At 42.0% G+C, this 26,653-nt stretch overlaps 1 long non-coding RNA gene and 1 pseudogene across 1 annotated transcript; both read left to right on the top strand.

The window, feature by feature from the left end:
- Positions 1-2,296: 2,296 nt before the first annotated feature.
- LOC148851071 (uncharacterized) lies at positions 2,297-7,741 on the top strand. The gene is made up of 2 exons (XR_016099609.1): positions 2,297-2,976; positions 7,447-7,741. It is a non-coding gene; the product is annotated as an uncharacterized LOC148851071 (long non-coding RNA).
- Positions 7,742-23,810: 16,069 nt separating this feature from the next.
- Positions 23,811-25,195, top strand: LOC148851072 (dof zinc finger protein DOF3.4 pseudogene; annotated as a pseudogene).
- Positions 25,196-26,653: the final 1,458 nt, after the last annotated feature.

Below are 26,653 nucleotides of genomic sequence, written 5' to 3' on the forward strand. Positions count from 1 at the left end.
TTTTTTTTTTTTTTTTATTGTTCTACATATTTGCTAGTCAGCAGAATCCAGCCACTTACTGATATTCAATGCTTGCCTTACAGGTCAAACTGAAAGTATTAGATTGAGTTCAAGCAATTGAACTTTAATTTGAATGTGACAAAAGGATAACTATTAGAAGTTCTCATTGAAGATTCAAATACCGCAAACTAAAAATCAGAACGCAACTTCACTATTATTTTCTCCTTCACTATTCTTAGTGGCTAATGGTATGTAGAGTGGGTCATACTCATGTCAGCTGTCAACAAGGAAAGAAGTTTTGTTGTCTTTATGGTGATTCCCATACAAGTGTTTCTGTCTTCTCAGAGTACTATAGCACCATATATACTATGCTACTGATTGTTCGGCGTCATTGACAAGACCATGGTGATTCTGATTTCCAACAGCAGGGTTGGGCTCTGGTTGTGTGGGACCAATAAAGCTACAAAAGGTGGTCTTTCTTCACCGTCAAATTTAGCTTAGGTGACCCACAAATATCATTTCGAATTGTTTGATCAACTTCACTATTCTAATTTGTAGATCTTCCTGACGACTGACGAGACTCATGCAACAAATACGATATGGGCCCGATCCTGTGATTTTGATGGTGGGATCAATTTTTGGTGCCATCAATGGACTCAATCTAAACTTCATTAACAATAAATCCATTAATATATAAAAAAGATTAATATTTTTTTTCATTTTTCCTCAATTTTCAGAAGTTGATACTCAAAAGATACATTGACGTTTTAAAATGGACTTAAAGCATATATTTTATGACTCTTTTATCTTTTATTTATTTTTTTTAATTTTTAAAAACGTACCAAAGATAAAATAAAACCAGTTCGTCTGTATATGATTTCTAATTTCCATCCTTTAAAAGTCTTTTTGTTCTTACTGTTAGGTTGTGAGTAATAAAAGCGTAATTTGAACAAAAAAGAAAAAAGAAAAAACGATGAAGAGAATAATTCTTATATATGGATGTATTATACTGTTATTCGTTTAAGCTGGGTTTCATGGTTCACTTGGATTGAACAGTTGAAGAGAATATCTCTTCTGGAAAAAACATGCAACCTGATATAAAACCTCTGGTTTCAGATTATTGATTATTTTGCCAGTCTTATCATGAATAGCTGTGTTTTGTGCTATTCATCTGGGTGATGAGCATATCATGGTTCAAACAGTCATTTATTCAATGTTAGGTTAAATTTAAGTGTATATACTGTTATTGTTCGTTTAAATAAACCTTCAGTGGTAAAAATATTGGAGTAAATTTTTTAATCTATCCTTATGGTTTAACTGATTGACTAAGTGTATTTTTACTGTTTAAAAATTGATTAATATTATTCTTATTATTTATCGTGCAATTGACTAACGTTACCTTTATGGTCTAGTTAATTGATTAAATGCACATTAAGTCAAAACAGAATAATTCTTCAAACCATATTATTCGTACCATTGTGTCATCATGATTATAGTTGCACCAACTGGGTTTTAATCACAGAAAAGTACGGATAAATTACCTATAAACATTTAAAATGTGAAATACCCTCATTTTATACATCAATGCTCGCTCATGAATGAATTAATATCAATTTCGAGTCGACAGTAATTTGGGGCCTAAGAATTCTGGCCCTGCAATGAATTTTCATTCTCCCGTTTTAATCGGTAAACATGATAAAATAAAATCATGTTTACTGAATTTTAATTTGTAAGAAGCCTAACCTGGTGTGATTTTTTGGTTGTAGGCAACTGCAGTTTCATATTTTTAAAACAAAAGTATTGTCTATTAAAAGGACAAAATAAGATTTTTTCAATTTATTTTAAGTTCACAGGTGACGTTTGACTAATGGAGAATATGTTTAAATCGGTATTTTTAAATTTACTTTAAAAATTTTAAAAATAAATTCAAGAAACATGAAAGGGTTCGGAATTAATCCAAAGCCGGCCAATTGATCTGAATCCAATCCAGGTCTCAAATTTTAACAATCGAATCAAATCCGAAAGTGACCGGAAGCAATTTGAATCCGCTCCTGTTACAGCCGTAAACAGGGGTTGAAGCTCTAAATCCGGGGCCTAACCATATTAACCGGTCTAGAGCGGTAGACCACAGTAGTTCGTATGTTCTGAACTACTGTGGTGCAGATCAGAGGGGGAAGTTGAGAAACAGAGAAAGCGACGTAAGAGACGTGAGACGTTTGGATTTTGGTTAGGGGTTGGAGCCGCGCGTGGCAGGCGAATCCCACTATATAAATGTATGAAGGTAGAGGACGAGGTCGAGGACCCGTGAAAATCCAACACGAGTCGATTTGCAGTAGTTTTATTCAAGTCAAGCCCCACCCCCAGAGCTGCGGCGCTTGCCCGGCTGATCACTCATCAGGACAAGTCAGGTCTGATCAGGTCGGCATGACAGAAGCTTCTCTCTCTCTCTCTCGTGCTAGTCTGCTTGATGGGGGGTTGAGACTTGCGAAAGAGAGAGAGGAGGGTGGGGAGTTTCTGTTATTTCCAAATACATGTTTGCTTGCAGGAGAGCTACCGAGCAGAGAGTACGAGACATGCTAAAATTGCTTCCACTCTTTTGGACACCCACCTATTCTCTGTCCCTCCGTGGTCACAAAATGCTGTTAGTATCCCACCAGATATCACGGCGACCGAGAAATCCGGCAACAACACCAACAACGTACGATGAGAGAGAGAGAGAGGAGAGCCCGAGGAATCTGATGCAGACTGAAGGTGAAGTTTGCCACTTGGCCGGAGACCCAATTATTGCTGCACACGCTGCCCGACATCAATGATATTGTCGGTTCTCCTTTCGCTACGTTACAGTCATTGTCATTCTCATCACTCGTCGTCTCTTATTTTGACGGTTAGCCGACCCCCGCTGCTGCTGCTCAACTGGCTCCGTCCTGTCGGTTAGCTTCCTCCGTAGCCGTCGTCTTTGCCCAAAACTCGTCACAGGTGAGGTGAAAATTGAATTTTTTTACACGACGTACTTTCGATAGGCACTCTCCCTCTCTGAAAAGCTTTTAAATGTAATTTTTTATTTTTTAATAAAAATATAATAATTTTATAAATTCCTTTCGAAAGCTCAAATCAATCGGGCGGCCCGAATTTGGACCGGCCCGGCATGGCACGGTACGACCGTACGTGCCGCTCGCGGCCTATGTCTGCATGGCCGGCGGACCCGTATCGGGCTACACTTGCCCGATGAACTAGCCTTTGGGGTTGGAACCCAACGACTAATTTCAGCCTTTTTTATTTTTTTTTTATTTTTTTTACAAAAATACCCTTATATAGAAGGAGTATTTATGCATTTTGGCTTTGGGCAGGGAAAAGAGAATGAGACAAATGATCCCCAATAACTATATAACATATTAGTTTGGAGGGATATTTTGGATAAAGTGATAAATAACTTTATAATAAAGTATCATGAAATAATAAAAATTCTACTGTTGTAAAAATGTAATGCTTCGACAACAAGTTCATTTATTAAATTTAAATTTTATTTACAAGACCTGTTCATGGGCCGAATAGTTTGATGGGCCAGCGTGGCCCAATTTGATCTAATTCGAGTTTGGACAAGATATCAAAACCATAGGCTCAGGCTTAGGCCTAAAAGATTGGGCCCGACCTTTTTCAAGCCAAGCTCATGCTTTCTCCAAAAAGTTTGATCCAAACTCGAACCCCACTTGATAATATATTTATATAATAAATATATATTTTATATAATAAAATATATATAATATATTTTTTCCTTTATTATTTTTATCTTTTTTTCAAGTAACAATGAGATCTTTTATTATTTTTTAGGTTTTAAGATCTTTTAATATAAATAAAACAGTTTTTATTAAATAAAAATAAATAAATCTTTTTCTAATTTTCTGATCAGGCTTAAGCTCAAACCTGAGCTTTAAATTTTACATAAGGGTTAGGCCGAGCTCAGAACTGAGTATATTCTATTAATATTGAGACAAACCTTACCCCCAACCCAGATCATGAACTTGTCTATTACTCACCTTGAATGATCGGGTAATCACCTTGCCCGAGCTACTTGGTCAGCAGTAGTCACAAAGGACAACTCAGCTTACGAGTTAACGTGTATGGGTAAGAAAGTAAACTCCATCGACACGGGCCGCACTAGAGGACATTTGAGCTCCACCACGTGTACATTGAGACAATCACTTTACAACCCACTTATCACACCTGCCCATCCTATCAACAAGTGGGCCTCAAACTTTCCCCATGCGTGAATAATGTGGCGTATGAATCATCTGAACGTGTCATTCTCCCCATATAGAAGCCTCCCCAACTTATATAAAAATTAATTTACCCTGTTATCAAAAATCATTGATTTGGTTAGTAAATCATTGATTAGGGAGGTCGAACCGTCCAATGGTTTTTAGTTATTTTTTATTATTTATTTTTTTATTTTTTGTTAGAACGAACTGTCCATTCGGTTCAAATGATCGTGCCGTTTGACCCAAAAACCAGACCCTTGATTGGTTCGTTGTCTGTTTCGATATGAAAAACCTTGGTTAGCTTTTTTTGGTTGGTTTTGTTCTTGCTTCTTAATTATAAGAATCCTCATTGCAAAGTTCATAAATTTTAAGTCTTCTTTGTTTTTCAAATAAAGGGTCTTTTCGTCCATTTGTCTATATGTTACCAAATGGAAATACATTGTTTTTCCGACTTGTTGGCCCAATAAATTTTTTCAATGCACGAGGGAGATGGGCTGTGGGGCGCCTTTGAGGGGCTTTCATGGTGTTAGGTTCTATTGCCTTTTTATTTATTTTTTATCAATAATTATATTGCCTTTTTATTAGAGGTTTCAATCGGCCCAGCACATTGTATGGGCTGATGGGTCGTGCTGGGAGTTTTATGTGGATGGGCTGTGCTCGGCTCATCTAGAGAACTAATCATTGGAGACCCCCAATAGCTAGTTTCAACTTTTTTTGGGGGTTTACAAAAATACCCCCAATAGCTATAAACAACTATATAAGGGGGGCATTTATGTATTTTGGCTTTAAGGAGAGATAAAATAACAATAATGCCCCCAATAATTATATAACAGCTAGTTTAGGGGGTTATTTAGGTAAAATAATAAATGACTTTACAATGACCAAAATATCTCTCCTAATAACTAAAAAAATCTAGTTTTTACGGTATTTTGGGGAATTTAATTATTTTCAATTCTTATAAATAGCATTATCCTCCACCAGTCTCTTCACACCAATTCTCATACTCTCTTGGTCTCTTAGTCTCATACATCTCTCACATATACTCTCATACTCTCTCTACTCTTTAATTTTCAACTTGATTCAAGTTTCAATAAAAAGAAGTTTTGCTCGGGTATCTCAAGTTAGTAAGTTGGGAGACTTGGAGGCTTCAATCGTTGAAATCAAGTTGAAATTACAAAATGGAAACTCGGGTAAGTGTAATTAAATAAATTTTTATTTTTTTATAATTAAAAAAAAAGGCCAACTCCTCTTCTCGATCTCAACACCAATTCCCCAACATAGTCAATGTCGACGATGTTGATGTTCAGTCGTAATATGATAGTATTAGTGTCGATATGGATGCTGTTGCTAATATTACTGACGTTCCCACCCCTAGTACTGCTACTTGAGGTAGGCGAAAGAAAAAGGAGAACACTAGGTTGATTAGCCCGGTATGGACAATATTTAAAATAGAGGAGGTTGAGGGGAAGGGAAAAAAGTCATTTGTCAAAAATGTAAAAATGGCTTTAGCTATAGTAGTAGTGGTGGTACTGGCCACTTGGGCAGACATTTGAAACACCATTTGATGAAAGAAGAAGAATGGAAAGAAACATCACAAAGACAAATAGGAAGTGATATTTTTGGTACTTCTAAATATTCCCAAGAAAAAATAAGGCAAGATTTAGCAAAATATATTGTGCATACTGAACATTCATTTTTATTAGATGAAAATACTAAACTTGAAAAATTTTTTACATAGATCTTTAAATCCAAATTTTAAAAAAGTTTCTAAAATACTATTAGAATAGATGCTTAAATTTTTTTTATTCATATAAGCAAAATTTAAATTTTATTTCATTAAATATTAATTCTAAAATTACAATTGCTTCTGATGTTTGGACATCTAGATTTAACATAAGTTATATTTGTGTTACCGGTCATTTTATTGACGAAAAATAACTTTTACATAAAAGAATTTTAAGTTTTACTAGGCTTGAAAGGTCACATATTGGCCCAATTATTGCTACAAGTATTTTAAATACTTTACATATTTATGGAATTGAAAATAAACTTTTTTCTCTTAGTTTTGATAATGCTAGTAATAATGATGTGCATGTCACATTTTAAATTTATGTATTCAAGATGCTTTAAATATTATTTCTCATCATATTTCTAAAATTATAAATTGTATAATATATATTAAAAGTTCTAAAGCAAGAAAACAAGAATTTAAATATTTATGTCAAAATTGTAGTTTAAAATATAAACATTCTGCGTTAGATTTCAACATAGATGGAATTCTACCTATTCAATGTTATAAAGTTGTATTGCATACAAACAAATTCTTAATAATTTTTATAATGCAAAAATGACATGATCCTATACTTGAGGAAGATTGGGAAATGGCGATTTGTATAAAAGATTTTTACAAATTTTCTTATGATACAACTAATGAACTTTTAGGTGTTTATTACTCAACTAGTTGTCTTTTAGTTAATCAATTATTTATAATTAGTGAATATTTTGAAAAATATTGGAAAAATTCCCAATTTCAAAGTATTATTGAAATAACAAAAAATAAATTTAAAAAATATTGGGAGAAAATTTCTCCCCTTTATTGCTTAGTTGTAATATTAGATCCTAGGATTAGGAAAGATGGTTTAGAAATTTTACTTGATTCATATTGCGAAAATATGAATATTGAAGTTGGAAATAAAATAGAACTTAATAATTTATTATTTGAAATGTATAGTTTATATGAATCTCTCAAGTGGGTGGGCATAAGAAATCTTGTACAGGTGCAAGTTCTACTTCTGAAATAGTTAGTTCCATTTCCAATAGTGGAGACAAAATTTGGTTTCTACTACATAAGAGGCAGAAATCTATTACCAGTTCATCAGCATGTTCATTTACTAAACTTAATTTTTATTTACGAGCAAGTGTTTTTACTTTAAGGTTATGTTTGGTTTGAAGGAAAAGGTTGGGGAAGGAAGGGGAAGATAGGAAAATTTATACAAGGCTTGTAAAGGTTTCCCTACCTTTCCCTTCCTTTCCTTACCTTTTCCTTTAAATTAAACATAGCCTAATTGATTACTATGGCAATGAGGGATGGGATAATTTTGATATTTTAGCTTGGTGGAAAGGACATGAAAAAACTATCCAGTCCTTGCCGCCATGACACGTGATCTACTAATCCCGTTGTTGCGTACAGTTCCATCGGAGTCTTGTTTTAATGTAGGTATAAGGGTGCTGAACAACAAAAGAAGTTGTATGAATGATGAAAGTCTAGAGACGTGCATCTTCTTTAAAGATGGTTGAATGCTGAAAATGGATTACAAGACAAGGGAAGATATGACATTACACCTAATGTTTCACTTGAAGCAAATGATGACAATCAAGGAGATGATTATATGAAGATGTGGGTGGAAGTTGAACTTGAATAAATATGATAAATTCAATATTTTTTTATTCTTTTGTATACTCAATATTTCATCATTTCAATTATTGTATTTTTTTCAATTTTATTTATATTAGTTCTTATTTTTTCAACAATGTAGTTTGTTATTTTCAATTTATAATTGTTTTATATTTTTTATATTTTATTCCATTTTCTATATTTCATTCATTGATTGTCCATTGACCACTGTGATGGAGGGTGATTTGACCCGACCTCCTAAGAAGGCGACACGTGGATGTGACTCAACATAAGCAACAACTCAGCATGACAGCCTGGCTACAACTGAGTAACGAGCTCATTAAAGTCCTCATAGGACAGCTTGCTACATTACAGCTCACCACAGAATGGGTTCGCTATAGTGCAAGCTCAAGGACCCCAGTATGTGGAAAGAGAAGACTCCAAGCCAAGTCTATCCCAGCTTGCGAGCTTAGAGAATTAGCTCGCTCCAATACTTAGGTAAGAAAACTGCCCCAAAAGCAACCTCAGGCGGAATAACCTCTGGATACATTCAGGAGCTCTCTACAAGGCAGCTCGCTATTAGGTAGCTCGCTACAAAGCAGCTCGTTGTTAAGCGACGCAATGTTCTCAGGAAGCTTCTTATCTAACGAGACAGTACCCTCAAACTACATCACGTCTCCTGACTGACAATGCAGTCCTTGCCAGCCTAGTAGACTGCACCCACGTCTCTCGACAGATGGTGGTGTGTCTGTCCTTTCCGGGTTGTGTCTCTCATCCGATTGGGTAGTACTCTGCAACAGTTACCTGTGCAGCCTTGGCAAATAACAGGTGTGACAGAGGGCCAGTGGCGGTTACACCCGATTTGACAAGAACATCTGCATTTAAAGGCCCCAGGGTCGAAGGGACGAAAATATCTTGAATTTTACTGATCTAGCGCTATCTGCACTCTTTGCATCCCTTACAACTCTCCCAAGTAATCTAACTTAAGCATCGGAGTATTCCCACCGAGCGAGCTCCCTAGGAATCCTTCACCTTCCTCTTCTCAGGTACCGTCTGTCGCCAGTTAGGAGCCAAGCGTCCGCCAACTAGGAGTGCCCGGATTGCGCTACATCATTTTGCGCCGTCTGTGGGAATGCTTCAAAAATCCTTCCTCTAATCTCTGCAACTTTCTCTAAGAACTCAACTTTCATGGCTTCCTCTAGTAATGCCGGACGTGGTGCCGACCAGAACGCTTTAGGGGAGCAACTCCAGCTCCCCACTGTCAGCATTGGACAGTTCAACGTCCCCCTCTCTGTGGACGGAGTTCCCAGCCTGAATGTGCCTCTAACAGTGGCACCTGTGAACACTCCACTCCCTTCCATGGTTAGAGCAACCTTCACTGAACCTTTCGTTGTTCCCCCAGTGATCAATGAAAACCAGTTCGACGACCTGGTGCAGTGCATGCGAGCCATGCAAGATCAAATGCAACAATTCCAGCAGTTTCAACTTCACCAGCAGCAAGTGTTGCATCAAGTTTCTCAATACCAGTACCAACAGCAATTCCCTTCACTGCCTCAGGCCCAGTAGCCGCTTCCCCCACGACATCCGGCCATGAAGCAAGCCAAGCCCTCCTGTCGAATTGAACGTCCTCTCCGAGGAGAGGCCTTTCAAACCCAGAATCCTTCCAAAAGCCAAGCCTCGTCCCACGGCAGGAAGGAGAGACCAATCACCTCCGCTTCGCAGCTTGCAGGCAGGTCAGGGACCTCCCTGCCGGTCAGGCCCACATCGCCTCAACACTCTCAATTCGAGCTCCCACTCGTTGAAAACCAGTTTGAGGTCTTAGCCACAGATTACAGGCAGGGCCCTTCGGTTCACACCCCTCATTAGCAGTCCGAGCTCATCGAACTCGGTAATACTGAATCAAGCAGCACCAACGCCGAGCCGACGAAGTAGCAGTGGAGGCACCGATGAGCTCACCAAACTGTTACCCGCGTCCTGCCCGAGCTCAAGGGTAAGGAGGAGGTAAGCTCAAATGAAGTAAAAGCTACTCCTCTCCTTTCAGTTCCTTCCCCTCTGAATCAACCATGTTGATGCCTTCCAGTTCCAGATGCACCTAGCAAGGGCCAGTGAATCCTGTATGTGCATGGCTTTCCCCACCACCTTTAAAGAGGTGGCCCATACATGGTACCGAAACCTTGTGCCCGAATCGATAAGAATTTGAGTGCAGTTCGTGCAAGTCTTCACCTCCCACTTTGTCACCAACAAGAGGTGCCCAAGAACTCAAGAAAGCCTCCTTGGCATAGTCCAGAAGGAAGGGGAGTCCATTTGGAGTTATATCAAGTGGTTCAAAGACGCTTGTTTGCAAATACCTGATCTGAACCCCGTAGTTTGTCTCACCGCGGCCAAGCGAGGCATTACCCATAAAGAATTCAAGTGGCATGTGGTTGTTAATCACCCCAAAATTGTGACCGAGTTCCTCAAGCTCGCAGATTAGTTTATAGGGACAAAGGAGAAAATCAACCAAAAGAACGCAAGTGCACTCGAGAAGAGAAAAAGTGAAGGCGAGTCCTTGATTCAAGGGGACGGTAAGAAGAAAAAAGACCCAACTCGGGGGGCAAGGCTGAGTTAGCCTTTCCGAGCTCCAACAGCCAAAAGAACGGACTACACGCCCCGTATGTGAAGTGGCCACCTTGGCTGAAGGCAGATCCTAGTGTAAGAAATAAAATTTGTATGGTAGTTTCCATAAAGACCACAGTCATAGCATAAAAAATTCTAAAAACCTCCACAACGAGATAGAGGAGCTCATCCGCCGCAGATACTTGAGAAATTTTGTACAAATAATAATAATAATAAAGCAGATCAGTAGGGGGAGCAGAGTAGAGATGCTCCCGAATCCAGTAGGTGGGCAGAGCAACCGCAGAGGCAGCCCCCGGAAGAGAGACCAGTTCGGAGGACTATCCACGTGATTGTCGGAGGTTCGATTGTCGCGGGTTATACCACAGCTGCAGCTCAGACATTAGCTCGCGAGGCTGCCAGGGAAGAACAGAATCCCCCGAAGCGGCCAAGGATGAAAGATTTGATCTTCTTCACAGAGGACGATGCGCGCGGGCTCCACTACCCCCATGATGATGCGCTCGTCATAAAGATAAAGATTAATGACTTTGAAGTCAGGCGTGTCCTTGTCGACTCCGGCAGCTCGGCAGATATCCTCTTCAAAGCAGCATTCGACCAGCTCCAGCTCCAAGAATGCAACCTGAAGCCCGCGAATACTCCCTTGGTAGGCTTCATCGGAGAGGAAGTCAGGCCCTTGGGAAGGATTACAGTACCTGTGGAAGTCGACACCTGGCCTAGCATTGTGAGGCTCAACCACGACTTCTTAGTGGTCGCAATCCCCTCCCCGTACAATGCCATCGTAGGTTGGCTAATCACCCATGCCCTATGTGCAGTAGTCTCCAATGAAGTTCCCCACGGACTTTGGAATCGGGATAGTGCGAGGTGACTAGCTTGATTCTCGTAAGTGCTACATCGCCGCCCTCAAAGGGAAAGTCAAGGTGGCCGACGACCTCGAGCTGGAGCGACCTACAGAGCAGTGCAAGGAGTGAGCTGCACCCACATAAGAGACTATCTCCATCCCGGCGTCGACGGAGGACCCCAATAAGTGTGTCTTCGGTTTTTGAAATTTTGCGTAAATTTAACATGTAAATGAAACCTAATAAGTGTGTCTTCAGTGTCACCTCGGGTAAATTCCTGGGTACATCGTTAACCGGCGCGACATTGAGGCCAACCCAGATAAAATAAAGGCCATCCTAGACATGAGACCACCCCGGAAACTGAAGGAGGTTCAGAGGCTGAATGATCGAATAGCTGCTCTGAGCCGCTTCATGTCTAAATCGGCAGATCGCTGCTTGACTTTCTGGCAATTAAAAGCAAAGATTTTGAATGGACCGAAGAGTGCCAGCTCGTGTTCGACGAGCTCAAAAGGTACATCGCTAATATACCGGTCTTAACCCAGCACGAGGAGGGCGATGTTTTAGAGCTGTACCTCTCGGCAAGTGACGAGGTGGTCAGCTCGGTACTGATAAAAGAGGTAGACCGGGTCCAACGACCTATCTACTATGTTAGTAAAGTGTTGCAGGGATCAGAGACGAGATATCCAGAGATAGAAAAGTTGGCTTATGCACTAGTTATTGCAACCGGAAGCTTTGTCCATACTTCCAAGCTCACACTTTCATCGTCCTCGCCAATAAACCTCTGAGGCAAGTTGTACTCAAGCCCGAGGTTTCCAATAGACTGACGAAGTGGGCCGTTGAGCTCAGTGAGTATGGCCTCCAATACAAGCTACGAACTGCTATCAAGGCCCAAGCCTTGGCAGACTTCGTTACGGAATGCACTTTCAGCTCCGAAGTTCCCAGGCCGATCGAGCATGAGACCCTCAGCTTAGGCGAGCCCAAAGTTCCCATGTTGGTTGAGCTCGAGCACCGTGAGGTAGCAACCGGTGTGGCATCTCTCTTAGTTAGGCCAAGCGCGAATTGGGATGAGGAGCCCTGAATCCTTCACGTAGATCGGTCTTCAAACCAACAGGGCAACGGAGCCGGAATCATTTTGTACGGCCCAAGCGTCACAAAACTGAAGTATGCACTACGCTTCGAGTTCGCGTCATCCAACAATGAAGCAGAGTACAAGGCGTTAATATCCGAGCTGCCTCTCGCCAAGGAAGTGAAAGCCAAGCATATCGTCATCTGCAGTGATTCTCAGATTGTGGTCAATCAAGTCACAGGTGAATATGAAGCTCGCGAACCAACCACAATCGCCTACTTAGCCAAAGTAAGAGAGGCTCTGCTCAACTTCCAGTCACACTTTATCAGGCAAATCCCGAGATCGAAGAACGCTGAGGCTGACGCCCTGTCCCGGTTAGCCAACACCACTAGTGATAATACCATGAGAATCGTGTATATAGAGAACCTACCTCGGCCTAGCATTCTCGGGGGGCAGAGGAGGTCACTCCTGTCGTTCAAGCAGAGCCGAGCTGGATTGATCCACTCGCGAGATTCCTACTACACGTGACCCTTCCTACGGATCGCAATGCCGCCAGAAAGGTAGAGCGTCAAGTGGCCCAATATGTCATAATAGATGAATGGCTATACCGAAGATCTTACACGCTCCCCTACCTACGCTGCTTGTGACCTTCCGAAGCCGAGCTCGTGCTCCGTGACACTCATAAAGGCTTGTGCGGCGAACACTTGGGGGGCAGGGCCTTCGCCCAAAAAATGCTACGATAGGGCTACTACTTGCTAACAATGAAAGCAGATGCGATCGAGCTCGTCAGAAAGTGTGACAAGTGCCAGAAGCATGCCAATATCCACTATCAACCTGCCGCCTACCTGAAGTATCTCATTAGCCTATGGCCTTTTGCACAGTGGGGGATCAATATACTCTGACTGTTTCCACCACCGACAGGTGAGAGGAGGTTCTTAGTGGTAGCAGTTGATTATTTCACTAAGTGGGTAGAAGCTGAACCTCTCATAACAATCACAACTCAAAACGTACAGAACTTCTTTTGAAAAAGAATAGTGTGCCATTTCGGGTTACCTTGGGTACTGATCTCTAACAATGGTAAGCAGTTCGAGAACATTAAAATCCAGAACTAGTGCCAAGACATGGGAATTCGACAGAACTTTACCTTAGTCGCACATCCTCAAGCAAACGGCAAAGCGGAAGTCACGAACAGAGCTAACCTCCGTGAATTGAAGGCACGCCTGGATCGAGCTAAAGGACTATGGGCAGACGAGCTACCTAGTGTTCTATGGGCTTATCGGACCACAGTGAAAACCGCTACAGGCGAGACTCCCTTCAACCTCACCTATGGCACTGAAGCAGTCATCCCAGCCGAGATCGAGGTTCCCTTGCTACGACTAGAAGCGTATGATGACAAGGAAAATGAAGATGATCTGCGGACCAACCTCAACCTACTTGACGAAGTACGGGACCTCGCAAATATTAAGACTGCGACCTACCAGCAAGAGTAGCTCGGTACTATAACGCCAGGGTCAAGAAGCGAAACCTCCGCGTTGGTGACTTGGTCCTTCATAAAGTTATGGTACCTGAGCCTGGTGTTGGTAAGCTCGGGCCAAATTGGGAAGGACCCTACCAAGTAAAGTTGGTGCTCGAGGAAGGAACATACGAGCTCGAAACCCTAGAAGGGAAACAAGTACCCCAAGCATGGAATATTGTCAACTTAAGGCAATATTACCTATAAACTACTAAGTAGACCACGAGTCACTCCCAGAACCTAAGGGCCAAAATGCCAAGCTAACGAAGACCTCGGCGCGATAAGACCTAGTCGCCTCCATGGCATGGCCAAACTCTAAAAGTAGACTATAAGTCACTCACTCAACCAAAGGGCCAAAATGCCAAACTAACGAAGGCCTCGGTGCGATTAGACCTAGTCACCTCCATGGCATAGGCGAACTCCAAGAGTGGGCTATAAGTCACTCCCTCAGCCTAAGGGCTAAAACGCTGAGCTAACTAAGTCCTCGACACTATGTAAGACCTAACCGTTTCATCGGCAAAGGCTAAGTATTAATACTGAAGGCAAAGGCAGCTCGGGCGGGAACCCTATGAAGCGTAGCTCACCTTGGTATACTAGTTGAACCCGATAAGGGACAACCTACGTCGACTTAACCCAGGTGCATACAGCTCGGGCTTACTATGATAACCACCTTGGGCTATACCATAAAACTACCCCAAGTACCAAGGAACAGTTCGGGGTAACAAATACTGAAAGACCCTACTTCGGGTATGTAGCTCTAACAACTTGAGTGATAAAGTCGCTTCGGCAGAAAGTAAAGGGCACACAACACTTAGCAGGAAAAAACAAAAACTACTAGTTCTTATAAACAAAAAACCAGGCCTAACACCCCGCGGGAAGTTCATCAAAAACAAAGAAAAAATAGGGCATAATAGCTCGAGAGAGTTCATCAAAAGAAGAAATATTTAAAACCGGGTTTAGACACCCGAGAACAGCCACTTCAGAATTCATTCAAAGAAAAGAAAAACAAGAGCAACCGGCCTCAAGGTTCTGCCGCCTCCACATCCTTGTTGTCCTCCGGAGAGTCAGGATCCTCCTCCTCCGCCAAGTCCATCGTCTCTGGATCCAGACCCTTCATCGTTATGCCCTCAAAGTTGAGCCCAGAGAACTTCTTTCGAACCAGCCAACGGCAGAGTTTGAATCCAGAACAGTAGGAGCTCGAGCTGTACTCCACCTGGAGGTCGTGGTACTCCTGGGAGTCCTTGAAGTTCCACATCGCCTTACCTCGCTTAGCCTCCACCATGGCGTCGAAGTTCCGAGTCCGATCTTGAAGGGTGGACTCCAGGTCCTGGACCTGCTGGCGAAGAAGCTCCCTCTCCATTGTCACCCTCGATGACTCCTCCTAGTAGCGAGCGCTCTCCTCAGACAGTCGGACAATCTGTGCTTCCTGGTCATGGATGAGCAGCTCATGGGCCTCGCTCCCCTTTCAAGCTTAAAGGACATCACCTCGGGCCCAGTCAAGCTCACCTTGGAGCTTCTACACGGTTGACCTCTGAGCGAGAGCGTCACCAGATTGAATGTTGGTTTGGAGGGCCAATGCGTGAATGGCAGAGTTCACTTGCCAACAAAAGGCCGAGGTCAAAAAAAAAGAAAAAAGAAGGAGAAGAAGGGAAAAGAAGAAAAAAGCAGCCACTTTACCACCATGCAGTGAGTTGAGGCCAGCCTAGCGAGTTGCTTAGGGTCCATCCTTCCCCAGCTGGCGACCTCCTCATGGGTGACCGCCTTCCGACTCCTTCGTGAAGCCACGGTGAAGTCGGTGACGCTTTCCCACTCTCCAGTAGGGAATCGCGGGAAGGCGAAGGGGTGGTACTGCTCAGACGGAGGGTATTGCCCTTGCGTTAGGACCTCGTGTTCTTCTGCGCCACCTTCCGTGACTACTCTCTCAAATAGGACTGGTGGGACCTCAGGCGGTGGTGGAACAAAGGCTGGATCAGTTGCCTCGAACTCAGCACTCCCGGAAGTGGAAGCACGGTCAGGGCGCGACCTGTTCGCCCTGCGCTTTTGGTTGCTTGACAGAAAGCGGCACGCATATACACTAGACATGTTGGCTAGCAAAAATCACAAGGCATTAGTCCAGCAAAAAAAATCACAAGGCATTGCGCGACCTAAAAGGCAACCTACTGGGCTCAGGTCGGCCTGCGCGAGCTTGTCCTCAGCCAAGTAGTCCGACAATGGAAGTCTACCACTGCCCAGGATTGCAGCATTTCCCGAAGTTTTGGATCCAAGTTAACCCCCGAATCCTGGATGGCGGCCCTCTAGTGGGTTGGGAAGGGCCACCCTTCAAGGTTGCGAACTACAAAATAATCCCGCTTCCATGTCGGGATCCTGTTCGGCAGCTCGTATAGGAGCTCGAAGCCAGGACGGGGAGAAAAGTAATAGGAACGCCTTTCTGGAGGTGCTCCAGGGGAAGCATTCTTGATAGAAAGGATAGCGGAGAAGATGTTGAGGTCAAGAGGAAGACAATATTCATAAAACAAAGAAATTGTCCCAACTACATTTCGGATTGAGTTGGGTGAAGCTGGTCTATGGTAACATTAAAATGGTTTAAAACCTCCACTATCAAAGGATGCAGAGGAAGATGAAGGCCGACGATGAGCTATTTCTGGAAGATCACGATCTCATCGTGACCGTGTTCCCAAGGATAGTCACCGGATGGGAGACTATAGATGAGGTTTTTTGGGAAGGTTGAATTGAAGGACCAAGGTCCTGAGTCTCTCCATCAACATGGAGGAAGGACCAAAGCTGTCTGGCTCCCTACCCCGGGAGGTAGAAGCCATTTCGCCGGAGGCCTTCTGAGCCTCCGAAGCCTACCCCCAAGCTTCCCCTAAGCTCGAAGGGGCGTCATCTTGGTTACCGCCCTGGGGAAAGACATTGTAGGGGTACCCAGACATAGCTGACAAAGCGATAAGACTCACCGGGAAAAAGTTGAACCGAAAAGACGGTGTGAACAGGAGAAGAGCTCGAGCAGCTAGGTGAAGGCGTGACCTTAGAATCCGAAGGCAAGGCAAGTTGGCGTAAAGGAAATGAGGCCTGGGGCCCTCCTATTTATAGCCACTGTGCCCACAAATCGATGGCTCAGATTAAGGCAAATCTGACGGTTCGCAGTCAAACTGACTGCACGTCTTCTTAAACCAAAATGTGACTGGCTGCACGACTTCCGAAAGTGAGAGCCATTTTGGCGTGCTTTTTGGCATTCGAAAGGTCTAGAAATCGCCTGACATCCGCGTGTATATTTAATGCGATCGATCAATCAAGTTTGAATTTTGGGTCAAATCCACCCGTCACACTCCATGAACTCCTCGCGCTAGGGTAGAACCCTTAGCCCAAGAAGTGGGGGCCAATTGATGGAGGGTCATTTGACCCGACCTCCTAAGAAGGCGACATGTGGATGTGACTCAACGTAAGCAACAGTTCAGCATGACAGCCTGGCTACAACTGAGTAATGAGCTCGTTAAAGTCCTTGCAGGACAGCTCGCTACATTACAGCTCTCCACGGAATGGACCCCGGTATGTGGAAAGGGAATACTCCAAGCCAAGTCTATCCCAGCTCACGAGCTGAGAGGATTAGCTCGCTCCAATACTTAGGCAAGAAGATTGCCTCAAAGGCAACCTCAGGCAGAATCACCTCGGGATACATCCAGGAGCTCGCAACAAGGTTGCTCGCTATGAGGTAGCTCGCTGTTAAGCGACGCGGCGCTCTCAGGAAGCTTCTTATCTGACGAGACCGTATCCGTCAAACTGCATCACATCTCCTGACTGACAGCGCAATCCTTGTCAGTCCAGCAGGCTGCACCCACATCTCTCAACAGGTGGTGGCATGTCAGTCCTTTCTAGGTCGTGTCTCTCATCCGATTTGGTAGTACTTTGCAACAGTTACCTGCGCAGCTCTGGCAAATAACAGCTGCGATAGAGAGCCAGCGGCGGTTACACCCGATTTGACAAGAACGTCTGCATTTAAAGGCCCCAGGGTCGAGGGGCGAATGTATCTTGAATTTTACTGGTCTAGCGTTGTCTGCACTCTTAGCTCTCTTTGCATCCCTTACAGCTCTCCCAAGTATTCTAACTTAAGCATCGGAGTATTCCCACTGGGCGAGCTCCCCGGGAATCCTTCACCTTCCTCTTCTCAGGTACCGTCTGTCGCCAGATAGGAGCCAAGCGTTCGCTAGCTAGGAGTGCCTGAATTGCGCTGCATCACACTGTATTGTTGAAATTCAAGAAATAAAATTCCTATTTTTTTCAATTTGTTGTCCATTTTTTAATTTCTTTGTTAGATTTTTTATTTTTCCAATTTATTCCCAAAGCTCAAAGGAATTATTGAATTAAGGAAAGTAAAGTATTTTAACAAAAAAAATCAAAATATAAAAAAAAAAACAATTTAACCTAATTCGACCCAAACCCAAGGCCTGACCCGTAGCCCAACCTGACACAGGCCAGGCCCACTACATGGACCTTAGCCCACCCAGCCCAGGCCCATGGCACGACCCAGCCCAGCATGTAGAATACACATATACACAATTAAAAAGTAAATTAAGCAAATTTAACTTTTTCTAAAACTAATAAACTTAACTTTTATCAGCTACACCAAAATCAAAGCAAAAATCTGTTTTATATAATAATATAGATTAATGTTACAATAATTAAAATAGAAATTCAACTAAAACACTCTATCCTTTCATTTACAATGTCTTAATGTCTTTACTCTTGAACTAGTTTCAAAGTCAAAGTTTTATATGTCTTTTGAATGTTTGAAGAAAGTCTATCAACGAATATGATCAAAGTGCCACCAACCTGCAGGGCCATTTGAACTGACAAGCTGAATGAACACGACGATAATCGATGAAAGCTAGCAGCTAGTATATTAAATGGACGGTCCTGATCAATAGATCATTGCAACTACATATGCTGCTACCCAATTCTATGTTCAGAATTTTGACATTGCTAACCGATCACATGCGATTGCTTATTTATATTAGGGTATATTACAAAGACCCCCTGTACTTTGTTTTGCAACAAAGACTCCTCCTGTACTATGACAGTGAGACAAAGACTTCCCTTGATGGTTAAGTCAGATGACGTTAAATTAATAAATTATCTCACTAATTTTTTTTTCTTTTTTTATTTTTTTTGCTCTTAAAACATATTTAACCTTCTTTTTTTTGCCCTTTTGCCATTCAACTAACTAGTCTGGCATTTCCATTCAGAAATAAAATTGAACAAATAAACGAAATGAATATTATCCATTAAAGAAACACTAACAACAAAGATCAAGCATGCCAAAGCAAAAAAAGTTGAAAAAAAGTCATTACCACTTGGCTTCTTACTCATCCAAAATTCTCATGAATCCTGCAAAAAAGCAAGTAAAGGCATAACTCAATCGAAAGTTTACATATCAAATTATCAAGTTTCTCCTTCAAACTTCAAACATTCCACTAGAGATTCAGGAACTCAGTGTAGAATAACTTTTCAAAACTAAATTGCCCAAAAACACCTAAAAACTGAAATCAAAACAACAGCACAATCCAGATTCGCCTTCAACATTCTAGAACACAGTGTAAGAAATGTAAGAAAGTGGGTTTAGCGGTACCCTTTTGATTATGTCTTCAAGACTTCAACTAGAGACAAAGAGAGATGGAGGTGAAAAAAGGTAATATAAAGAAACAACAAGTTGGAAAAGGTAAATGTAAATGATGTGAGGGGCCAAATTCATAATGCCCTGTACTTGGGTGATGTCAAGGAGCGTGTCAAGATTTTGGAGAATGCTGGCCATTTGCCCCTTGCATATGTTACTGTTGTTGTCCATGGTCTCCAGGATGTTGTTGATAGATAATGTTCCAACCTTGCCAATGGGGAGAGTACTATCGCTTGTGATGTCTCCATCACCTATTCTCTGTGGAGGAGATTGGCCCTTATTGACGGTTAAGAAAGGTATCTTTGAGGGTGGGCTGGATAATGCAGGGAGGGGTGCAAAGGAAGATGATGAAGAGGCTACTAATGGTGATTGGGGTGAGGACTTGGATATTATTGATGCAAATGGCATGCAGAATGGTGACATTGTTGTGGTGGTAGATGATGGAGATGGGGAAGAGAGATCAGGGGAGAGAAAGAGAGAGAGAGAGGAGAGAGAGGGAGAGAGAAATGTGAAGGAATCTGAGGTAGAGGGGATTATCACCGTTGTTGTTCGTGTATCGTGAGGTCGGGGAAGATGAACAATATTTTTCTCCCTTGTCTAAATAGTTATTACAAGGGTAATATGGGAATTAAAAATATTATAAAGGCCTTTTTGAACGGAAGACTAAAAAAGGGGGTCTTTGTCTTACGATCATAGTACGGGGGGGTCTTTGTTCCAAAACAAAGTATAGGGGGGTCTTTGTCACAGACTCCATAGTACGGAAGGGTCTTTATAATTTACCTTTTATATTATAAAATGTAATCTCTTTGAAAAATTATCAAACAAAAAATAGATAGCTTTTGAACGTAGAGGGTACGTACATTTTTTAGTTATAAAACATATATTCTTTTGGGCAGGGAGAGAAAGATTGGTGTGAACATTAAAAAAATTATCATGGGATCCGCTATATCATAGGGATGTGAATAAATTGGACCCGAAACAAATTCATCTCAACCAAATCCTGATTTGAACTAACTTAGGCCTTGTTTGGTTCATGGGAATAAGGGTCTGGAATCGGAATTAGAATGGGCTATTTGATTGGGTAGAATTAGAATTTCATTCCCATTCTTACTGGAATGACATTCTCCCATTTAAGAAAATGGCTATTTTCTGCCCACACCTTGGAAATGAAATACCATTCATGCTGAACCACAGACTATGGGAATTGACCATTCCAATTCTGACTGTGAACCAAACAAACCCTTCAAATATCAAATCCAACCCACCCCATCCTATTTATATTACAGTACAAATATACTCAACCAAGTTTATATTTACAAATATTTTAATATTGTAATGTCAATCAATCAGATTTAATGATGGTGCACCCTTAGGGGTGTCAATTGGAATGGATTTGGCCCATTCCAGTCCAATGTGAGTCCATTACAAATGGACCATGTCTAATCCAGTCAAATGAATATTTTGGACCGGTCCAATTCAATGTCTAGATTGTCTAATATGTTCAAATTTATTTTAATTTAGATTAATTCTAACCCAAATTCGGTCCATTGACACCAAGACCTGTTCATGGACCAAGCTTTTGCTCTTCATCAACCGAATTTTTTTAGACCCAAGCCCGAGCCCGACCCATCTAATAGGCCTACAACTTGGGCCCGAGCCCAAAGCCCAACCTAACAACTTGTACAGACTACAAACCACAGAGTAACAAAGGTTGAAATGCATGACTTGTACAAAGTTGAGAAATGTTGGACTCACCGTTGGAGAGAGAGACGACTGAGTTCACTGGTGGCGTCGGTGCCCGAGTTCGTCAATGCTTGAGCTCGTCGGTTCTTGAGAATGTGCGACAGTGCGAGTGAGAATGAGAACTGAGAGAGAGAGAGAGAGAGAGAGAGAGAGAGAGACGACCGGTGCCTGAGCTCGCCTTTGAGACTGAGAACAATGGTTGCCTACCTGGGTTCGTGCCAATTATTGAGAGTGAGAGTGAGGAGAGAAGATAGAAGATGAAAAGAGGGAACGGGAAAGGGTTAGTCAGCTAGGGATTTAGGGTTTAGAAGAAATTATAAAATGTTGGGTTGAACTGGGCTTTTAGGCCCGAGGTCAAGCCCACGGGCTAAAATCCATGTGCAAGCCCATCTGGGGCGGGTCAGACTGGGTCGGCTCATTGGGCTACCCGGCCCATGAACAAGTCTATTGACACCTATGTTCTTATCTTCTATCAATGGACAAGATATTGGCTCAATCCAACCCATTCCAATATAAATTCAGCATGGATGGACCAAGTCCAATCCAGTCCAATAAATACTTTAGACCATTAAGTCTGGACTGGTCCAATTCAATGTCTTGTTGATTCGTCCAATCCATTCAAATTGATTTTGGTTTGGATGGGGTCCAATCCAAAACAAGTTCATTGACAACCCCACCCACCTCAATCCAAGCCTGACTTGAAACCCAATTAACATTGACCAACCCTAACCCAATAGAATCAGGTAAGTGTAGGTTTAATCCAACCCATTGACATCCCTGGCCATATGAATCCTGTTTTGCATGTTAAAACATTCTAGTTATAATGCTCAATTTGAGAATAGTGTAAATACAAATATGTTCAATGCAAAACCTTGTATAAAGTATCTTTATTCTCACAATACATATTTGTATTTATACGCTTCCCTGATCATCCACATGATTCACGAAACCTTTTAACACGTTTTTTTTTATGCTGGGAAAATTTAATCAAACCCACAAAAAGCATTTTAATTTTAAAGTGATACATCGTGTAAGCATGTTAGTATTTGTTATAGGGTTCAAATATGATATGGAAAAAATATGATACAGGAAAACGACTGATCAATAAACTGAAATTATAAACGTGATTGCAAATAAAGTGTTATTTAGATGAATTTTGATTGGTCAAAAGTTTTTCCATATCATATATTTTCTGCATATGATTTTTCCTTAGATTCGATTATAAAATGGAAAAAATATGACTAACAATTGAATCATCAGTTGGCATATATGTATGGACTATGGACCAGTAGAGGGAGTCAACTTTCGCTGTTGAGAGTGCCAACAGCCTATCCTGTGGTGAGAGATTTTAGGCTGGACATGTTCATCAATTCACGCCCATGTTTATGTTTATGGTTAAAAGTAAATAAGGAGCAATTATTATTTTACACCATTATATGGTAATGTGGCATTCCAAAAAAATGTTCTTAATTAACAGCATAGGCTGTTAGCCCCCAACAGCGAAAGTTTTTCCCAGTAGAAAATCCTTCTCTTCATTGGCCTGGAGAGGATTGAAATTTAGGAGTGTGAATGGACCACTTTAGGGTTGGACTTAATGGTGCAAAGTATTAATTTATTGGATTGGACCTGATCTATCTGCAATGGATTTAGGATATCGGATGCGGAATGGAATAAAAGGAAGCGTAAAAAAATGGTGTATTTGAAAGTGTTTTAAGTCTAAATAATGCAAACCTAGAGTGTAAAGGTGGTGCGTGGGAGAATGAGAGACGCCATTTTTTTAACATCATGGTTTACACTCAAATATTTTTCATTGTTTAGGATGGGTGAAGGTGGGACGGCCAGTGGTTATTGGGCTTTAAATAGCTTGCGTGGTGTCTGCTACATGATTGTTTATACTAGAAATGGGTGTTGCCTCTGGTTGATGGAACAATGTAGGCAAGGAAAGTCGGCAAAATGGATCCGTAACCTCGGGAAAAGGATTGGCTTTGAGGGCTAGGCACGGGGGTTCCGATCCCAAATTCATCGGCTGTCGGCGGATTGCTCGAGTTGCTCTCGCGGCGAGAACGGGTCCAAATATCACATTTCACTACGTTCTTCATCGATGCAAGAGCCGAGATATCCGTTGCCGAGAGTAAGAATTTCACTGGTGCTACCTCAATTTCAAATAGGTATAATAAATTTAAGGAGTGTTTTAAGAACTCCTGAATTTATGTTTTTCTCTATATTCAATTAAGGATAAATCTATGATATTGGAAGGGCTTTATTTATTTATTTATTTATTTTGAGTTTAACTATGATACCATTCAATCGATAATAATGGTTTGAATTTATGTTTTCATTGAAGAATCATTGGTTCAGGTTTCAGGAAGCAAAGCTTATTTTCAATATATTTTGTTCATGTATTATAGATCATTTTATTAATAATATTAAAAGCTCATATGAATCTAAAAATGAATAAATCAAATTTGGATCTACCTTATATGATTTAATGCATTGCGACCGCACTGATTGTACTTATCGCCTAAGTTGAAGCAGTTGGATTGATTATCATACTCTAAAATGTTTTATTATTTGATTAATTCTCATGCACTAAAATGCAAAGCAATAATAGCTCATTCAATTTAACCTCTTCATAATTATCAAATCAAACAAATGCTTGCTAAAATTTTCCTTCTCATTTACACCCGTTTTTTTTCCTTTTGTGTCCCTGTTATAATCGGATTCGGAGAGATCCGATCCAGGAGAAGTCGAGCCTAGCCGAGTAAGATCAATCTCAGCGAATAAATGCCCGTTAAAGGTCATATGTCACACAGGCAGAACCCACGGCTGTAAAGCTGTTCTCAGTTTCGAGTCCCCCAATGCGTACGTTTCCTCCTATATATCATGTATCAGAAAATCAGAAAATGTTCACCAACAGAATTTCTCCTCTCTCTCTCTCTCTCTCTCTCTCTCTCTCTCCACACACATACATAAAAGCCCCACTCGTCTCAACTTCCCAAACCCCCTTCCGAGTTCCGAGCTCCAAGTTCCAACCTCGCTCTCTTTCTCTTCTCTATCTAGCTTCTCTAGCTCGAGCCAGCAGGCCCAGCACATATACATACAAAGGGAGCTAAAACCCATCTCACATTCTCTCTCCATCACACAGGCACAGTCCCTTCGACAACAGAGGAAGCAAAAGAAATGCCGTCTGAATCCGCTGATCGACGACTGGCAAAAGCACAACACATGGGCGCTCCAGCTCCACCGCCTGAGCAGGAGCATCTCCCCTGCCCACGCTGCGACTCCACTAACACAAAGTTCTGCTACTACAACAACTACAACCTGTCGCAGCCCCGTCACTTCTGCAAATCTTGCCGTCGATACTGGACCCAGGGCGGCACCCTTCGTAACATCCCCATCGGTGGTGGCAGCCGCAAGAACGCCAAACGCTCTCGCACCATCTCCTCCTCTTCCTCTTCCCAGGACCCCATTCCTGCCACTCCAGCTTCCGTCTCCCTCGCCCCTGATCCCGACTTTTCCTTGCTTACGCGCGGTGATCTTAATCTAGACGTTAACGTCTCGGGGAGCTTTACTTCGTTGTTGAACACGCAGGGCCCAGGATTCTTGGCACTTGGTGGGTTCGGGTTCGGCCTCAGCTCTGGTTTCGAGGACCTGGGTTTTGGGCTCGGCCGAGGCACCTGGCCCTTGTTGGAGGCTGTCGATATTGGTTGTGGCGCTAGCGCTGGCGGTGGTGGTCTTACCAACTGGCCGGTTGCAACCGGTGAAAGCGGCATCGTTGAAGGAGATTGCTTTACTTGGCCAGACCTCGCCATTTCTATGCCAGGAAAAGGCCTGAAGTGATTACTCTTCTTTGGTTTTGACTTGAGGTGTTATTTTCTTTTTTTGGGTCTTTGCTTGGTGGGTATAGATCGAGTATAGGCTACAAGATATGGATTGTAGACAGAGGAATCAGAAATAAGTGTACGTATTAGGATCATGATTTATTTTTTCCTTTTTTTCCCTCTTCTGTTTGTTCTTCTCCTTTTTCTATGAAAGTTCTGTAAATGCTTGTGTGGTCTGCATTGAACACATTGATGAAAGAAGATGAGAAGAGGAGCTTGTTTTTAGGTTTTTTTTTCTTTTTTTACGTACTCTTATTGCCAATTTGGAGTCTCTCTTATCTCTATTGAGGCTTCATTCAATTCCCAATTTTAATCTTGTTAACTTTGTCTAATTTTGATTACAAATCAACTAATGGTTCAAAAAGGTGCATGTAAATAATCCAACAGAGTAGGGAAATGAACATGAATTGAAAAGGTCCAAAATGAGAAATGGTCACTCCTGTAGAGAGAGAGATGGAAATGTATGTACGGTTGATCATGCAGCGTGCACTCTAATCTGCTGACTGCTGGTGCTGCTTCTCACCTGCCTTTGATGTCTTTGTCTGGATCGTTTTGGGTTCCGGTGCATTTGTTGTCACGGTACACGTGCTCCCTTCCTACTATGTCCTTCCATCCGACTCGACGTTTTTGGCAGAAGGCACAGCCAGCCCCAGCCAGGGGGGACTGATGAGATTAGAGCATGAGCATTGTTGCTTTGTTGCTTGGTCGCATGGGGCTGGGGCCTGAGCATGGATGGGCGAGAGAGTAAACCAAGCTCAGCTAAGCGGTTACATTGATAGTTTTGGATATGATCACATGGGTTGGTCAGAGGCTTAGGGCAGAACTTTAAACCTTACAGGAGATGGGACCCACCAAAGAAATAAATCTCAGACAGATTATTATTAATACATATTCTTCTTCCAAAGAAGAAGCTTCAAAACTCTTTTGGAACAATCTTTAACGGGATGGTTATAGATTTTATTTTTTATAAAACTTAATTCCGACTAATCTTTTCATGTATTTAGGCTGGAACGGGAAGACAGACGACCCAAGTGGGGCCAATTTAGAGTGGCGTTTATCACCCATATACATAGTTACATACACACAGACACGGCCGTATCTGACTACATGATCGTCTAGTCTGAAAGGGGTGTTTTGTGCGCTTCTGCTTGTTGCTAACAAGAATATCGGACCATTTGGCCTGATAGAGGAGGTCCCGTCCTAGATATATCTCCAATTTTCAGGAGAATGCATCCTTGCTTTAGCCACCTACCTGTTCTACAATAATTTCTCTACAGGTTGAAATTTCAAGTTTTAAAAGTGGCCTATTTTGGGGGTCTTTGCCTGCCAATGGGTGGTTCCAATGAGTTGAGTCTCCACTCTCCTACAAGTCGGGCCATCCACGTTAAGACTGGACTCGATATTCAATGCAGATCCATTTTTACGTAATCCTTTAATGTTTATTGTTGTGCTTTCCCCACCATTAATCGATCGTCCACTGCGCAATTAAACACGCCATCAGTAGTACATCTGGTGTAGACAGACCCTTTGATGTAACTTCGTTGGCATAAACGGAACCCATAACTGTCTTTCATCAAATTGAATTATATTGTAAGTTTAGACTTGGGTAATTGGGTTAATCTTAATTGCTCTGTGAGCTAATTGCCGGAACATCTAAAGACGCCCACACCAGACCAGCCTGTG

The sequence above is a fragment of the Nelumbo lutea genome, chromosome 5 (assembly GCF_056320005.1).
Source record: "Nelumbo lutea isolate HS-2025 chromosome 5, American lotus-T2T, whole genome shotgun sequence".
Classification (NCBI taxonomy): Eukaryota; Viridiplantae; Streptophyta; class Magnoliopsida; order Proteales; family Nelumbonaceae; genus Nelumbo; species Nelumbo lutea.